This window comes from Lactuca virosa, chromosome 1 (genome assembly GCF_052849685.1).
Source record: "Lactuca virosa cultivar CGN04683 chromosome 1, Lactuca_virosa_CGN04683_v6, whole genome shotgun sequence".
Lineage (NCBI taxonomy): Eukaryota > Viridiplantae > Streptophyta > Magnoliopsida > Asterales > Asteraceae > Lactuca > Lactuca virosa.
The window spans coordinates 145720359-145739728 of NC_136426.1; the positions used below are offsets into that span (position 1 = coordinate 145720359).

General features: G+C 37.2%; 1 long non-coding RNA gene across 1 annotated transcript; it reads left to right on the forward strand.

Moving 5' to 3' along the window:
* The first annotated feature begins 18052 nt into the window (after nt 1–18052).
* LOC145159437 (uncharacterized) lies at nt 18053–19009 on the forward strand. The gene is made up of 2 exons (XR_013737729.1): nt 18053–18183; nt 18349–19009. It is a non-coding gene; the product is annotated as an uncharacterized LOC145159437 (long non-coding RNA).
* Nucleotides 19010–19370: the final 361 nt, after the last annotated feature.

Sequence of the window (19370 nt, forward strand, 5' to 3'; positions counted from 1 at the left end):
ATGGAAGTTCGGAAAAACTTGCCAATAAGGAGATCGCATTCCCGTAATGTTTGCTAGCAAGCCTTAGGAAATCAGGTTGGGGATTCCAGACAGGACATGAGTTCAGCTGAGTGCGGGTGTAGCCGTAGCATTCACTAGTAGCCAGATCGTGTTAGAGTGTTGTAAGTCTGCGGGTGTAGCCGTAGCATTCACTAGCAGCCAGATAGTGTTAGAGTGTTGTAAGTCTGCGGGTGTAGCCGTAGCATTCACTAGCAGTCAGATAGTGTTAGAGTGTTGTAAGTCTGCGGGTGTAGCCGTAGCATTCACTAGCAGCCAGATAGTATTAGAGTGTTGTAAGTCTGCGAGAGTAGCCGTAGCATTCACTAGCAGCAGATAGTGATAGATTGTTGTAAGTCTGCGGGTGTAGCCGTAGCATTCACTAGGTTGATAGATAGCGTGAGTGCGTTGTTAGGACGCGGGAAGGACAGTAGTACCCACCGGTTCGGCTGTAGCAGTGAAGATATGGAAATCCACGGATTGGATTTTAGAATTACCTAGACGGATTAGATCAGGTTGAGCCAGTGATACGACTGTAGGAGTGCCACTACAGTTAAGGGATCAGGGAAGCAATGGATTGTATGAGATTGCTTGTGGTATTGAGTTACCATTGGTTAGGTAGAAATCACTTTTAGTCTTGGATTTGGTAACGTCAAGATTCGACGCGTGGGCCCGATCGATTGGACCGGGAGGTCGTTAGAACCGCAGTGACATGTTAACTAGTGACAACTAGTTCCAGAGAAGGATTTTGATCAGAAGTCGTGCGAGGCGACTAAGTAGGGAGTCCTTTAGCTCCGCAGCCGGGCCGGAACCCAGTATTTCAGATGATTGGCGAACGAGTTGAGGCCAGGCAGGCCTCAGGAGATTTTGGGAAGCAACTATGTAGCAGCATACTGTTTCAGGCAGTTTAGTGTTCGAGCAGTTTCAGCGTTTGGGCAACATTAGTAATTGTGCCCTAAGTTGCAAGTACAGACAGGATAGCTGGTTATTTGGGAAGTGACAAGTCACTCACAGTGGAAATAGTTGAGCATTGGCCACGTATAAGTGAATCACAGGGATAATGGAGTTGTGATTATGTTTTTCTAGTGGGAGCCTTGAATTATCAGAAGATGAGTAGGCAGCTGAGAGACAAGTGGATTGGATTCAGCAATAATGAGTCAGTAAGAGTGGTCGGTCAGGGATCCAGACCATATCGAGACAACATATTTCATACCAAATAGATGTGATCTTGTTGCGAGAGATTCGTTCATCTACGGATTCTAGGGCTTTGCGAAGATTTCTCCCAACTCCCTGGGAAGGGCTAGGGTGTGCCCAGGATGGTGACCATGTTACTAGAGTGGTTGGGCGTGTAAGGAATGATTTCGAGGACGAAATCTAGTTTAAGTGGGGGAGAGTTGTAACACCTCGTTTATTTATTAGATAAGTAAATAAATTAATGATCGAGTTGTAGCCCTAAAATCAATAATTATGCAGCGAGGTGTGAGTTCGAGGAGCTAATTGTCATAAATTTTAAGTTGGGGGTTAATAGTGTAAGTTCTGGACTTAATTTGAGAAAGGTTTCATAAGTCAGGGTGCATTTGGTAATTAATGGATTTAAATTGAAAAGAATTGAAGGCTTAAGGGGGCTGATTGGTAATTTAAGGACTTATTATGAAAGAAATTTATGGATTCAGGGTCTAAATGGTAAGTATTGGCTTTGCTTTGAAAGAAATGTGAAGGGAGGGACTAATTGTGACATTATGGTAATGTGCTTAAGGGTGTCGGGTATTTACCTGAACATAACCCTAACCCTAGGAACTTTGAGTCAACCGCCAACCAACCTTATCTCTCCCGTTTGCGGCCACACCTCACGACTCCTCCATCGTCGATCATTGTTCCTCGTCTATGAAGTCGGAGGACCACCGAACCCACTCCGTCCTTCTCCATCTCCTTCTCTCGCCGACGGTCGCACGTAGCTGGGAAGGAACCACCGTGTAGGCGATTGGGCACCGGATGGGGGAAGCTGTCGTCAAGTTGGGACCGTAGCACCACCAGAAGCGCCGCTGCTGCATCCTTTCCGTGACCGTCGAAGGCTGCCCTCGATCGTCGGGGCAGTGGGCAGTCGTGGAGCGTGATCGTTACCGTTGTCGTTCTCCAGTCGGGGTCACGACTCCCCCCCCTTTCCTTCCGTTCACTGATGCCGCTAACTCCAGCTGTTGACGCTGTCGCGGCGCGTTTCCGGGAAGGTAGTGCTGCCGGTTCCTCGTGGATGGCTCAGTCGAAGATGATGTTGTGCTCGTGGGTTGTTGTTGTCCCACCGTGAACTACTACCATCCTCAGCCGCCACCAGCCACCGTGGAAGGTGGCTGTGTGCATATCTTACTATGTGTAGGTGTGTGTGGTTGTATTTTATTAGCTGTATGTGGGTTTGGGTGTTTTGGGTAGCCGGAGTTCACAGAAGAGCCACCGCCACCACCGTGAGGTGGTGGCTGCCGCCAAGCGCCACCGCCGGCCACCATGGTATGGCTATGTGTGTGTGTTAGTTAGTGTGTGTGTGTTTATGTTTGGATTAAACATTGTAATTGTAATTAGCTTTGGTTAATAATAAAAATAATGATAACCACCACCGTAAGGTGGTGGCCGCCGCCGTGAGCCGCCATTGACCACCACTACCCGAGGTGGTAGTGGGTGGTGCCCCACAAGCAAAACCCTAATGGGCTTGAAGATTTATGTTGGGCCTATTGGGCCATGTTTGGGGTGGAAACCCTAATTAGGGTTTAGAAAACCCTAATTATGAGTAATTGGGCCTTAGACTTATTGGACCCACTCTTGGGCCATTGAGATTGGATTGTGTATTAAGCCCAATCACTTCATAGCACTTATCTAGTAGAGTAAACGACTTAATGGGTTAAGTAAGAAACACTTAACCCTAATCGTCATTTTATGTGAAACCCTAGTTTCACTTGGGCTTTGTGTTGGGCCATCCAAGAATAATCAAATGAACTAGAGTAATTAGTTGGGCTTTAGGGTAAGGCCCATATGAAGGATTGGGCCCAATTTGGAAAATTGGGCCATAGATGGGCCATAGTTTGAGCCTAGATGGTTGTATGATATTGGGCCCTTGGAATGAGACATGTTGGATTGGACTGAATAATTGGGCCTTAAGGGAAGTCCATGTAAAGGTTTGGGCCCAATTTGGAAAATTGGGCCATAGTTGGGCCTTGGTCCATTATGAGACTTTTGGGCCTTTGGTTTGGGCCTTGGGCTGGAATCAAGCTAAGATAGGGGTAAAGTAGTCTTTTACCCAAGTATGGACTTATGGTTATGAGTTGGAACCCAATTATTAATTGGGTGTTATTTTGGTATTGACAGTTCGGGAATCTGTCATCCAGCAACTGGGGTTGAGTCTGCGGGACTTCAGCAATGTGGGGTTATGTCTTCGGGACTTCAGCAGTGTGAGGTGAGTTTCCTTTCAGTAGGAACGGGTCTACTGCCACAATGTCGGCCCGTTTAAGTTAGCAGTAGTTTCGGACTTCAGTCCGATGCAGTAGTTCAGTATGCTTGGTGTCTTTGTGATACAGGCATGGTATGTGTTATGTGTTCCGGACTATGGTCCGATGCAGTATGCAGTATATGTGTTCATATTATATGTCATGATCATGTTATGCTATGTTCGGTCAGTTCCGGACTTCGGTCCGATGCAGTAAGTTCCGTGTGCTCGATGTCTTTGTGATTCAAGCATGACTTTGTGTTATGTGTTTCGGACTTCGGTCCGATGCAGTATGCAATATATGTGTTTATGCTAGTAGTTATGATTATGCTATGCTATGTTCAGTCAGTTTCCGGACTTCGGTCCGACGCAGAGGGCAAGGCCCTTGTTAGTTCCGGACTTCGGTCCGATACAGTTTTCGGACTTCGGTCTGATGCAGAGGGCAAGGCCCTGGTTAGTTCCGGACTTTGGTCCGATGCAGTTTCCGTACTTCGGTCCGATGCAGAGGGCAATGCCCTGGTTAGTTCCGGACTTCGGTCCGATGCAGTTTCCGGACTTCGGTCCGATGCAGTGGGCGAGGCCCAATATGTGCTTTATATGTTATTGTATGGTATGTGGTAGTTGGGGAGACTCATTAAGCTTCGTGCTTACAGTTTTTAGTTTTGGTTTCAGGTACTCAGTTTTCAAAAGAGGAGCTCGGAAAGATTGCAGTGCACACACCATTTGTTCAGCCTGGGATGTTTATACTCTGATATACATGAGAGTTGTTATATTATTCTGAGATACATTGTTGTGATTTTTCTACGACGTATGATGACTATGGTTTTATTACTGATTTAAAACGGAATTTTCAGACTGTATTTTTGGGATGTTACATTTTGGAGAAGGGACGCTAAGGCATCAGTTTGAAAAACTTATTAAATCATCATATTGTAATATTCTTTTGAGACATGTATCACATGCAACAATGTAACTTTTAAATTATAATTATGATGGTTGTGTTTACTTTCTTTACAAATATTCAACTGTTATGATACTACGTGAAGTCACCCACCCCCGAATGTTTCCGCCATTCTGGTTTGGGGGTGTGACACAATACGTTTCCTTGAAGTTGGGGAGATAGTCCCCATATGTATCTTTCCACCTTTTTGCTTTCCGGAGTAACCATCCCGGGACACATCATGGCTAGATCGCTAAACCTTGAGGTATAAGACAGGATGTCAGAGCCTGTCATTTTGAGACCCCAAAGTTCTTCTTCCAACTTCTGTATCTCGCCCCTTGGGCAGTATTCCTTCGTCAACATGGTTTTCAGGTCTTCCCGTGTTATCGAATTAGCCACCGGAAGTGTCAATGCTTTGACGTGGCCATTCCACCAGGTGAGGGCCCTTTCAGAGAATGTGCATGCTGCAAATTTGACCTTGCTTACTTCAGGGCATGCACATATTTCGAAGATGGATTCGGTTTTCTCGAACCATTGCAACAACGCTATGACACCTCCGCTTCCATTGAAGGTTTTGGGTTTGGCACTTGTAAAGTCTTTGTAGGTACACTCTCTCGAGCGTCCCTGGCTGTCCCCGTGGTTAGAATTTGTGGCACCATTACCCGCACCACCCATATTATTGGTGCTGATTTGGGACATTGCGTCTGCTACTGCAGCTGTTACAGCAGCCTGGAACATTACTGGGTCCAACTGAGGGGGTGGTGGCGGTGGTGGCGCTGCAGCTCCTGCGACGCTGGCACGTCTAGGATTTCTACGAGGTGGCATTTTCTGCCATATCAAGAATGAAAAGACAATAAGTCTTTGATAACGCTCACAAGTCGAGAGTTAGAACTAAACATTATTAGTTCTTAATATGCATCATGATTCCTACTTGTAAAGATGTTGTAAGAATCCATTCATACTAGAGGTCTATAGATAATGAAATATAGACTTTATGAATTTTGATAGTTTTGATTCACATGAAATGTCTGTGATAGAATCCATACCGGGCCCATACGACAATCGTTTGATGTATAATATTTACATATCATTAAGATTAAATAAACTTTCGAATCTAATGGGTCTGCCATGGGTCCACAACCAAACAAGGAACAGGATCCAAGGCGGAACCACCATTTCCAGGTTGACATGGTCTTAAGTATATATAACTTTGATTTATACATAAAAAAAATCATGAATTGGCCACCAGTAAATTTAATCTGAAAATAATCTTTGTAATGTTCCCAATAAAACAAATAGCGCGTCAATTTCATTGATATAACTTAGTATACAATATTTGAGAAAATTTGCCCCTACAAGGGGTCTATGCTACATCAATGTATGGGAAAATTTTGACCGCCTAACAGATCCCGAAAGTGTAAACACTTAAATCACGAGATCGGACATAAAATACTAGAAAACAATAGTAGTACTTATCCGCAAAACTAGATTAAACTGAAGCGAGCAGTGCAAACACTACTTACGACGGTTGAAGCTCTGAGGATCACGAAGTGAAGACACGAAGTTCCTTGTTTCCCTCATTTCAGCTCTGGATTCTGCCGCTTGGCGCTCTGCTTCTGCCAGACGTCCTTCTAAAGTGGCTTGGTGTTCCCGGAGCTCTTGTACTTCTGCTCGGGTCGCGGCCATTTCCTGTCGAAGAACCTCGGTACGGTCTCGAGTCCGATCGTGGTCATCATCCAACCGGCGAAGGCGAACGGAGTTGACTTGGCTGGTGGCACCAATTTCCAAGAGGTAGCGGGTGTTTATCCTTGTTTGCTCCTCGTGGCGTGCGACACGGTGAACCATGATAGGAAGGGATTTGTCGGCTGACCCTCCTCGGCTGAGGTCGTAAAAACCTTGTTCCATGCCATAGGGAGGTCGTTGACCTTGCTCTCGGCTCCATCTATGTATAGTTTCGGCCCATTGGGGCGTCGTTCCTTGGAAGTGTTGCAGAGGGATAGGGGCAGGGTGTGGATTGTAAACTTCGGGTTCGGAGTCGGTTCCATCTAAGTCTTCTTCCTCTTCACCGTCTACTGATTCTTCCTCCTCCATGGGTTCCTCATCCTCCATGGGTTCTTCTTCTTCCATGGGTTCCTCTTCGGAATCTTCCTCTGGGTCTTCCACAATCCAACCGACATTCCCTTGGTTGGGGAAGTAGGGGTCACCCGGCAAGTGAAATCCCGCCATTGCGCCTGTACGAGAATAGGGATAAGAAGGATATCGCGAGAAATTTTGGGAGTAAGAAGTTAGTTATCGCAATTTATAATGTGATTATTACGGTTTTTGTGTTAAAATACTCCTATAGTATTTTCATGTTTGATTCTCGAGGTTTTTGGTAGGTTGAAGACTTGTTGCTCATCATGATTCTTCTTCGACATACGTTGGTCATACCTTGGCTAAATATAGTTGATCAGGCTATATTCATCCAAGATCTGACTACATACCCCGAAGCTGGATCATGGTGTCCAACTTGTCTCAATGCTATTGCCATTATGATACTGAATTAATGAGTGCGATTGTGCGTGTACTTTTATAAAAATACAATTTTTTATTTTTAAAGTACTTTTGAAAAAGCTACGTCAGAGAATTTTTGTCCCGTTGTATTTATAGTTTGTATATCTTACGTGGTTCGATATACTTAGTTCACTATAAACAAAGCTCTGATACCAATCTGTCACACCCCCAAACCGGAACGGCGGAAACGTTCGGGGGCGGAGGACGTCATGCTCAGTATCATAACCATAGTGAAGAAAGTAAACACAACCATCATAAATATAATTTAAAAGGTTACATTGTTGCAAAAATACATGTTTCCAAATAAATTACATATGATGTCAAAATATTGCAAAAATCTGCGCCTTAGCGTCTTGCCTTCAAAAATCTTGTGGATACATGTATTACTGATTACCGGAGAATACAAGTTGTTTTTGAAAGAGTATGAGCATTAAAGCTGGTGAGTTCATAAACAATTTATGAATGAAAATGGATGTTGTTCCTTAAAGTTTGTTACAAGTTTGTTTCCAGAAAATCCAATATTTTCTAAAGGTTTGTTGTAGTCTTAACTGAACCAAGGCTTAGTATATATAAGTAAATCGTCATACTTATGTGTGGTTTTATATTTAAATAAAACTCCTTTTTGTGGAATTCTTAAATCCCCGTGAACTGTGTGTTTTGTTCATTCCCCATGTGAGATGTTATAACCATGCTAAAACTCGAAGGTCTCGTACTCGACGTTCTTCAGGCGTCGGAATGTTATGACACTTGTCACCCCAGACCTGTCGGTCTAGCTGTTTCAAGCAGCTTAGGTGCGGGTTTGTCAGACCCAATATAGATCTATACACAAATATCACGCTCTCCCTCCAAGAGATTCTGATTATAACTACAGGACTTTTTCTGTGGTACTTAAGAGTACCCCGAAGTTGAATGTCTCACAAATTTATTCATTAACAAGTTCACGTAGTTTGTAATGAAATACTCGTTTTGTAAATCGATTGTATTACCGTTTCTTTGATAAACGAGGTGTTCAAACTATACCTATTATAGTTTATCAGTAGTGTGTTATGATTTGATGAAACCTTGATGTGTGCATGACTTTGTATTTCAATAAAAATGACATTGAAAATACTAAGTGTAAATCTTACACACCTTGCTCAGCATGTTACAAGGTGTGAATAACCCTTAAACTTGTTTTGACAGTTTTACCCTTAATTGTCGCTGTTTTAGAGTATTTATAGAAAAATCATCGTAAGTCTAAAACTGAATCCGTAAACTCTGAGAGTTTGGAAAAAGAGTCTAATGTATTCATAAATTTTCCTATAATTTTTGGTGGTCTCAAACCAGTGTGAAAATGTTCATCTTCACAACCTGGTCCGATTTTGTTGCTGCAGTGATAGGCAGTTTTGTAAAAATCACCATAAATTGTAGAAAACTCGTATGGAGATATGCAAGTAGTCATTTTAAAGGTATAAACCTGAAATATTTTCATATTAAACAGTTTTGAAAAATATTAAGTTTAAGTTGGGTAAAACAGTTCGTGAACAGGTCACAACTTTTCTGTTGTAAGCTGTCAAGTTAAGTTTCAAATATGTTTTGGTGTTTTAACTTGTATCCCCCCCCCCCCTGAAAACTAAAGAAAACTGGAAAATGTAGGGGTATGAACTCACCTTGAGTGATTTCTTGAAGAGTGGAAGGTCGAAGACGAGGAGTATCAAGTCAAGAACACTTGATGAACACGTGAAAGTTTGGATGATCCTAAGAACGATTTTTGGTGTTAAAATGTGGGTAGATGATTCAAGGATGTTATGAAAACATGGAATAACACTTGAGTTTAGATGAAATACTTACCAAAAAGTGAAGTAATAGCTCAAGAACTCCTTCAAAAAGTGGCTGGAAGTAGAGAGAAAAAGAAGCTTTCTTGAGGGGTAAGAGAAGTGTAAGTGTGTTTGATGGTGAAGGAAATGATCAAGGCAAACCAAGAAATCCTCTAGGGATTTCTTTATATAGGAGGTTGTTGGAGCAATTTGCAAGATTTATAGGATGTTTGCTTTGGTTTGTGTGATGTGGATAGGGTTGGCTAATGAGGAGGTGACACATGGAAGGCACGTGGGCACACTTGACCCACTTGATATTCTAAGCTATTTTCTTTATTGTAAAATAATGATTTATAATTAATAAATCCTTGAGATATGAATAAAATATGAGTTTAGGGAGTTTAAAATTATAAAAATATGAATTTGGTGAAAAATCCCCGTCAAAATCGTCAAAAACGGGCTTAACAGGCGAAAGTAGTCGAAAACCGGACAATAGGAGCGAACCTGCGAGGGTTCGGTTCTTGGAGTTAAGGACCGAGGGTAGGGAGAAGAAGGAACCGGAGGAGGGGATCGGGTCCGAAGGTGACAGAAGCGAAAGTGGCTCTCGGGTTCGAAGGGAAATGGAAGCGAAATGGACCGAGGGCTCGGTTCATTTCGGGTGTACTTGAGTTTCGGTCTCGGTGGTTGGCTTCAGTTCCGAAGAGGCTAAGTTCGGTTCTGAAAGGGGACATTCGGTCGTGAGAGGGTTCGGACATAGAAGCTTCGGTCCAAAAGAGGTGTTTCGCTTCTTAGGGTTTCGCTTCCAAGAGGCTCGGTTCCATTAGGGTTTCGGTCCTATAGGGCTGTTTTTCAAGTAAACTTCCCGTTTCAAGCGGTTTTTGGCCAAGTTAAGGGTCGGGATGACCCGTATAACTATAGAAAGTTGAGAGAGATTTTGAGAGAGATTTGGGAGAGATTTATTTTTAGTCAATATTATTGTATAGCCTCACAATGCAAGGTTCGTGAACCCCGTTATGCGTCGTTTATGATTATTTTAAGTCCCCAAAAGGGTCCATAGTCGTGTTTTGATGCGTTTAACTCCCTTCTTAGGGTTTCACATTGATAAACACATAGATTCTCCGAGACACTTGAATTCTTGACATACAAATGCACATTTTTATACATAGAATAACTTTTATCATAGAAGTACTAGTTAAGTTTGACCGGTTTGACTTGTTGACTTTGACTTGTTGACTTTGACTTTGACTTGAAATTGACGGTTGTCACAACATAATTTCGTATTTGTGTTTCTGTTGTAAACATCAACATTCAAGTATGTTTTCTGTAAACTGATTCTTGTATATTACATATATTTGAATTTCGTTTGTTTTATTTATATTGGTTTTGTTGATTGTATACTTCTGTCATAACATTCATTTTGCTTACATGTGTTTTTAATTACAAATAACATAATTTTTAAATGTTATTCTCTTAATTTGTTTTTGTTTATAACGTGTGTGTATATATATATATATATATATATATATATATATATATATATATATATATATATATATATTATTCTTCAATTGCATGAGTCTCATCACAATTCACATGCATTTCCCCTCCTTAGTTTCGACAACTTAGGTGCTTTTGTTTTTTGGAAAAAACATCTTCAAACCGCTTATTGTTGTGCGACGCAGTACACGCACATCACTTTTCATCTCGCAGCTGTTTGTTTTTTAGAAGTCTTCGGAGTCAAAAACCTCTGCGCGTGCTCTGTTTGGCGCAGCACTTGTACTGCCTCTTCCAACCTCTTCCAACCTCTTCTTCTTCTTTTTTTCTTGCTCTAATTTTGATTATATGTTGTTGAAATTTTATTTCACCTTTTTTTTCGTTTTTTTTTGTTTATTCTTGTTGAATTTTTTTTTTGGTTTTTTTATATTCAATAATGATAATTTCTTAATGAAATATCATTATTTTTTACTAAAATATCTTTATTTTTTTTGTTGAAATATCATTATTTTTTACTGAGATATCATTAATTTTTGCCGAAATGTTATACATTATTAAATTTTACGTATTAAAAAACTATTTTCGGTTTATGAAATTAGTTTATTTTAATTTTTTAATATCTGCAGCAGTATGCAGATGTTAAAAAAACAAACACGCTTCTTATTACACTCTGCAGCCGTTTGGTCCACATCTTCTACTGCAGAGGGTTGCAGAGGTGGTCCGCAGACTTCATTAATTTTTGCTTCAGAAAATCAAACAGCACCTTAGTAACTCATCATGGTGGAAGTACAAATATATAATTGTATAAAGGAAACGATAAAGACCATTATTAATAATTTAATATTGTATATCTATACTGTATTTATTTTTATATCATCTAGTATTAATAATATCTATGTTGTTCCAAAAAAAATCTTTAAGGGAAATCTCCAATAAAGTCCTAATATTTTAGGTCAGTTTACGATTTAGTCCTAAGTTAAATTTTGTTTACAAAAAATGATAGATTACCGGCTAAAACTTCGGAATAACCCCGGGTTTCACAGGTTTAGCCGGTACTCGTCTCTTTTTGTTAATTGATCCAAATTTTGGGGCTTTCATTAATTAATCAAAATTTTAGGGTTTTTTCATTATTTTTTACCAATAAACCAAAATATTTGGACTTTTCTGAATATTACCTTTAAACTAATATATATTATATGATCTAAGTTAATATGTACAATTCCACGTCTTTTTTTCTTGCGCTCTTTCTAGGTTCACCGTGTGTTTTTATCGTCATCGTCAAACCCAACAACAAAAATCTCACTCACAAGCATTGTTAATTCCATTAATTTTCCAAAATCGTCCATTCACAACTCTACGATCATCTTTCAATCTCCAAATGAAGAAAGGAGAAAAACCTTGTTGAATACGTGAATGTCCCCATTACCTAACTATGGCTTAAACCATGGTTCCAACACTCGGATGTTCCTATTACCTAACCATGACTTAAAGCATTGTTTGAACCCATACACTAATAGTGTTAGCCATAGTGCTGTTAACAACAGAAGACGAATCCTACATGGTTCAACCACTGCTACCTTGGCTCAAGTCTTACTTGACCCTCGTTTCCTTACAAAAGGGCTTGAAAACCATGAAGAATAAACCATCGAGCTTAAAATACTCAACATGGGTAAAAAAACTCAACTCGGTATTTTGTATTGAAAAGCATTAAGAATAGGTTCATTTGAGTGTAATAGGAACATTCGAGTGTTGGAACCTTGGTTTAAGTCATGGGTAGGTAATAGGGACATCTACGTAATCAACACGGATTTTCTCCTTTCTTAATTTAGAGATTGAAAGATGATCATAGAGTTGTGAGTTGATGATTTTGGAAAATCAATGGAGTTAATGATGCTTGTGAGTGAGATTTTTGTTGTTGGGCTTGACGACGACGATGAAAACACACAGTAAGCGCAAGAAAGAAGACGGGGAATGATACATCTTAACTTAGTTTAAAGGTAATCTTCACAAAAGTCCAAATATTTTGGTTTATTGGTAAAAAAATAATGAAAAAACCCTAAAATTTGATTAATTAATGAAAATGCCCCCAAATTTGGATCAATTAACGAAAAAAGACGAGATACCGGCTAAATCTGTGAAACTGGCCACGAAGGGTTATTCCGAAGTTTTAGCTAGTAATCTATCCTTTTTTGTAAACAAAAATTAATTTGGGACTAAATCGTAAACTGGCCTAAAATATTAGGACTTTATTGGAGATTTCTCAATCTTTAACTACATATTCAACGCCCCAAATGGGTTTCTTTTGCTTCAATTTTAAAACGAAAATAATACAAACTTGCCAAATGTTAACATCCAAATGATTTTGATATAAAAATGTAAATGAGTGAAGAAGACGACGACTGCCAAATAATTCAACAAGTTGACAAGTAACTTAATATATGTTGTCAGCTCTATAATTTAACACGTATGAATTGATTTATTTTTCTAAATTTAGAGGTGACAAATGAAAAAGTATCTTGCCATTTTTATGACCTTAATCATTTAATGATGTGTTAGATACATATCATCTCAACATCATTTAAGCAAAACTTACAGGTTAATGTGAGCCAAAAATTGGTGGTATCCATTTTTTTTGTCACAAGATCAACTTCAACTTACCATTTTAGATAAGATTTTCGACCTTTTCTATAATTGTTAATAATTACAAGATATTGATAATATAGATTTTGAATATTTGTTCATCTTGATTTTTATTAATGGTATTTTGGATACTTATGGTAATTATATTATCCATCCTTTTATACAATATTATAATAGATTTGGCTCAAAACTCTTAATTCTTATCCTTAAAAAGAGATGCTATAAAACAATAATACAACCTATTATGCAAAAGCCTATCTTATCAAAGAAATGGATCATTTTCATTTTAAAATTTAAACTTTTATATTAACCAAAAATGGATAATGTTATTCCTTGGTAAGTGGATATTAATTGAAGAATTAACAATAAAAAGGGGTTAAAACTTAAAACTGTATAATTTGAATTTCAATCAAGACATAATACTTTTTTATTTTTCCTGTTTAAGCCAAAACTTTTTGTTTTACCAAATTAAGCCCAACATTTTCTATTTTTTTGTTATTTTCTTTAGAGAACCGGTTTCAAAATTACCAACTACTAACTCATTGCTAACGTGAATCATTAAATAAAAAACATATATATGTATGTATATAAGGTAGAATTCAACAGTCAAAAGCTAAACACTCCCAATATATATATATATATATATATATATATATATATATATATATAGAATTCAACAGTCAAAAGCTAAACAGTCTCTCTCTCTCTCTCTCTCTCTCTATATATATATATATATATATATATATATATATATATATATATATATATATATATATATATAGAGAGAGAGAGAGAGAGAGAGAGAGAGAAAGAGAGAGAGGTTCATATGTTTTAACTAAGTATTGTGTTATTCTATGCATTATTGTGGACCAATAAAAAATTAATAGAAAAAACAATAATTAAATAAATCAATAAGGATAACTAGGTAATTTGAGAAATAACTTCCACAAATACTCCCTATAATTTTGCTAGTTATCGTTGATTTTAACCTAATTCCCCCCTCTTATATACGGCCTGCGAATCTTCATCACCAAATCGGTAGCAGTAGTAGCAGCGACGGTGAGCAACGGTGCGCTCTTCTCGGTCGGCTGGTAGGTGTCAAGGAATGAAGATGAAAAGGTTCTGAAGAAGAGACGCGAACATCAATGGCCGGAGCAACGAAGGTTCGTCGGTCGGCTTCGCAAGTCGATGTGGTCGATGGGAACATCAGAGAAGGTGTGGATGGCTTTGTGGTCGATGGTAACAGTAGGTACGACTATGGCAGTACCTTAGAGTATGACACTGTGGATGACGCTGAGTGGTTGGGTTATATCGTGCTTGGCTGTAGCTGATGAGATCGCAATTTGCTATCGTTTTCGACTGCGCTGGTGAGTAATTCTTCCATTATCATGTAATAATTTGAATCAATTCTTGATTGGCGGGGTTTCTGGTTATTTTGCCCTAAGTAATATGCCATTTAGGTATGCATAATTTGTAATCAAATCCTATGATAATGACGATGGTATGGTTAGGTTTTTTCTTCAATTAATTCACATTCAACAGTTGGATTATGTTTGCTTCATAGTATTTTGAATTACCCCTTTCGTTGTATGAAGCTATCTTCTGATGAGTACGTACTGTTTTGAAGTGCGAAATTGTCATGGGATCAAAGTTGATATCAAAATCATATAACTGGATATAGTTTTGTATTTTTTATACTTGAATGCTTAGATTTCTAGGATGAACACCCATGGAAAATTTCTCTAGATACACACACATGTTGGTTAAAATGCTTGGGATTTGTAGTTATGGCCACTTTTTGGGTGCATTTTTATCATTCCATCAGTGTTATTATAATTATACAAATGAAATATAACTAATACCAAGTTGCATTTTCTTGCAGGTTTTATTGACTTAGTTTCTGTTGATGTAGATATTATATGCAAAAGTATCAATCACAATTTACAATGGTTCCTCCTACCAAATGTTAGTCTTTTTAGGTAGTAAAAATTATGGAAGAAGGCTCTAAAAATTCGATAAAGTAAAGTTGTGTAGTTAAAAGATGGCACTGAATGGAATTCCGATTCTGTTGGAATGGAATAATGAATTCCAATTCTGTTGGAATGGAGTATGGATATTTTCTCACTGATTTATGCATGTTCTACAATTCTTGTTTGTTGGTTTTGGTGCAATTCACAAGTTCACATCTTTTTCCAAAAGAATTTAGTTTTTTATTTTTCATTTGCTAATGCATTATTGAAATCTAAACTACAATTTTGTTTTGTTTTCACAGAAGTTGATGCTTGAAAAACGGGCAACAAAATTAAAAGTGTTTCTTAGCAACATTATTCTTTTAGAATAAATTAGTGTATTTGTTAGATTTTGATTTTTTTTTCCCGATTTGAAAGTTTTTTAGTTTTACTCTTTAACAATAAATGTAATTCTTGACAATTGTTACATGTATTCTATAAGAATTAATGTAATTTTTGTTTTAATTCTTCAATTGCTGGTTCGAGAATTTGTTATTCTACAAGAAAATTTTAAAGTCATGATCAAGAAAATTTGTTATTCTAGAATATTATTATTTTTGAACATACTCAAACATATTCTGTCAGAATGTCCGAATTAAAAACCTTAAATTAGTAAAAAGCGGATTTTTAAAATTAATAAAATCTATGATCCCTTAAAATATGCAAATTTCCTTTATTAAATATATATTAATTGACTAAAATGCCCTTCTAGTTAAATTGGATGGTATTTTTCAATTATTTTTAATTCAATAATATGTATTAATCACTTTCTTAAAATAAGTAAAATGATTGGCCCACATTTATGCATACAATAACACAATAATTAGTTTGAATAGAATAACCTACGCCTATATATATATATATATATATATATATATATATATATATATATATATATATATATATATATATATATATATATATATATATTCAGGTAAGGATGAAAGTATAGAGCAAAGCTAAACTCTCTCAAACCATAAGCATGTTTAGGATTTTGAAATCGAAGAAGAAAATGTCATCATAAAACAAGGTAATTAAGGAAGAATGGTAAGAAATTGAATAGCGATGATCCTGATTATGAAGTCAAGTTTGGTGATGAGATGCTTTTGATAAGTATATCCATGGATTATGAAAAGGGAGAATTCATAGGCACAACTTTCCATCTTGTAGGGATCCAGTCTTACAACCCTTTGCGAGGATCAATCTGAGTTTTTGGATGATATATATGGAAATCTTTATGATGATGAGAACATAGCCCATCTTGATGATGATGAGAATGACACTAGTGGTGAAGTTATTATTCATGATCACATCATAAATTATAATCTCATGAAACCATAGGTTGGTGAGAAGTATGAGAGTTTTTAGCAATTGAAACTATGTCTTATTAACTATGTATAGATAAAATGTAATTCATATTGAATACGCAAGGTCAGTTGCTAGATGTGTTAGATATTCAAATAAGAGAAAATGTGTTTTTCGTTTGTATGCATCATGGATGAATACATAAAGATCGGTCCATTGAAAAAGCTTTTATGTTCAATAACCTTCACTTTCAGACACCTTATATCCCCTAAATGAATTATCTTTTATCTTGTGAAGGAGGTTATTTTGAATCCATACGTTAAACTTAGGAGAATAAAAGAATTCATTAGGGAAAAAAAATATAAGTGTATAGTATGTAACAACCCAACAAATTTGAATATTTTGGTTACATATGTAAAATTTTAAACTAAGGGGCATTTTACAAGTTTACACGAAGCGTTTAAAGTACGTTGCTATGGTAAAAGGAGAACACGATGCGCTTGTTGCTCTATGCGACACAACTTAAGTTCAATGTGTCGCGTCCAAGTTAAACACGTGATGCATAACCTGCGACAGATGACACATTTATCTGGCCTTAAGTCGGTCATTTGCATCACTTTCTCCTCATATCAATTGCAGAACTATCAAATGATGATTTTAGGGTTTTGAGGTCGATCTTATCGAGAAATTAAGAAGAGATACAATGTTTAATCCATATAAGGGGATTAAGGTGTTCTCTCTTTCTTCTAGTTAAGCTCCATAGTTTATCCATGATGATTCATGGTAGATGTTATAGAACTTTCTTGAAACTTGAATACATGATATGAATCTTTGTTATGATGTAGTAGCAAGAATCCGTTTGTCTAAAAACCATTTGGTAATAATATCTCATTAAATAACCAACCAAGTGTGTATACTATGCTTCCAATGTCAAACCACCCCGACTAAATATCATTCAATATCAATTTTGTTAAGTATTAACTATTACCCGCAAAATTAGATTATTTTAATTTATAGAAATATCCAAACATTAAGAACAAAATTAACCTTTTTAAAACACCTAAGAAATAATTAATATAATTTCATATTAAAATATAGAATAATAAAAATAACTTATATTTCTAAGATTTTAACAAAGAACTATTCAAAATATAATGAAATTTCACCGATAACCACCTATCTTACAATCATGCACTACGAAACGGGAAAGAACACTATAAAATGAACATAATGCTCAAAATGTCACCGCTTTCTATTTTTTGCATTTAGTCATACCGAAATCGTCACCGCTTTCTATTTTTTGCATTTAGCCATGCTGAAATCGTCCTTACTTACGAAAGCATTCTACTATATGAAATTCTACTTCCCTGCTAAATACCAAAACAACATTGTTTTTTTTAGTACATATCATCATAAAATAAATGGTTATTGGTGAAACTTTCTTTATTTTTTATTTTTTATAAAATTGCTATTTTTGTCATTTCATCTTATAAATATTCAAATTCAAATCACATCCAAATATTGTTTTTTGTTTCTTTATGACCATATATTCAATAATTTTCGAAGCAGATTCGTAATTAGTAATCGAATCTTAGATGAGAAAAAATTGTGAAATTGTATACGTAGCGTGATGGGTGAAAAGGGTGTTGACACTTGAGACTTGACGGATAACAAAGAGATTGTCTAGAGACTGAGAATCCCACCCGGTCTTGAAAAACGCACCCACAGACTTTCAAAAAGAGGAAACTACTTGCGCTGCAACAGCCCCCACCCACCCCCACTTGTCCTCGCAAATTCACTGAATCCGACCACCTCACGCCACCCCTATTCCTATTCCCATGGATTTTAATCTCAAATTCATTCAATCCTCAATCACAATTCACAATTCACATCTCCCTTTTCCTCATTCCGATCTTCATCTTCACAACCAAATTCCATCAGGTAATTAATCTTCTATAATTTCAAATCATCTCTCGTACAATTAGTAAATCACAACGTATTTGCGTTTTTCTCTCATCAATTCACCTTCAAATATGTTTGTTTTAGATTTTTAGTTTTTTAGATTCAGGATTTATGATCTAACTTCCTTGTGTGTATGGATTTCAGGTCGAAAATTTGTAGATCGAAAAGCAAATACTGTACATGTTCCTGAAGAGTTATAAATTATAAATTATAAATTATAGCCCTTTCCTATAGAGAAGATCGATCGATCACATCGGGATAAAGTCAAGTGTTGTTATGGAAGTGAGAAGAATGAACATGAAGATGAGCGCTCATGAAAGCGGTAGTGCGACAATGGTGGTACAACAGCAAGGGGGAAAGAAGGCGGTGCCGGCGCCGGCGGTGTATGATGACCGATCATTGTCAAATAATAATTTTGGAGGAAGAAGGATGACGATGATGTCAAAATCGAAAACCAGGAGCAGCTATTTCAGTTTGGAATCAATGGTGGTGCTGGTAGGTTTAACGGCGTCGTTGCTGATACTTCCTTTGATACTTCCGCCGCTACCGCCGCCGCCGTTCATGCTGTTGCTGCTTCCGATCTTCATATTGGGTGGCCTCATTGTATTCGCCTTCATGCCTTCGTCGTCGTCGTCCACCTCTCGTCATAAAAACGTAGCATAATCGCTATTTTTTTCTGGTTAAATTCTTTGTTATTTTGTTTTCGAAATATTGAATATTATGATTTCTGCTAGTTTTAACTTTTAAGAGATGTAAAGAAGGGCTTATGAATTTAGTTAATTACTCAAAATGTTCATCAGATGCATTTGTTTGTTTTATATTCTATAACGACGATTTTTAATTTAGTATATTTTTTTTCTTAATACTAAACGCGTTATAAAAACGATTCAATATATAAACTATTTGGATGTGATTATAATTAGCTTATTACTTTATTTTGCTTTCCATGTGGTTTCTGAAATAAAAAGTCTCAAGTTGAGTAAACTTTGGTTGCAGTTTCAAAATCAAGTAGGCTAATTTTTTTTTGGACGACTCCGTTTGTTTCTAGACGACAGGCTACATGCCCCTCGCAAGAGGTTAATATAGTCTTTTTATTCATCTAACTACGGATGAGCATGTGTCGGTTTTTGGTTAAAACCAAATCAAACGTAGAAAATCGGTTTTTT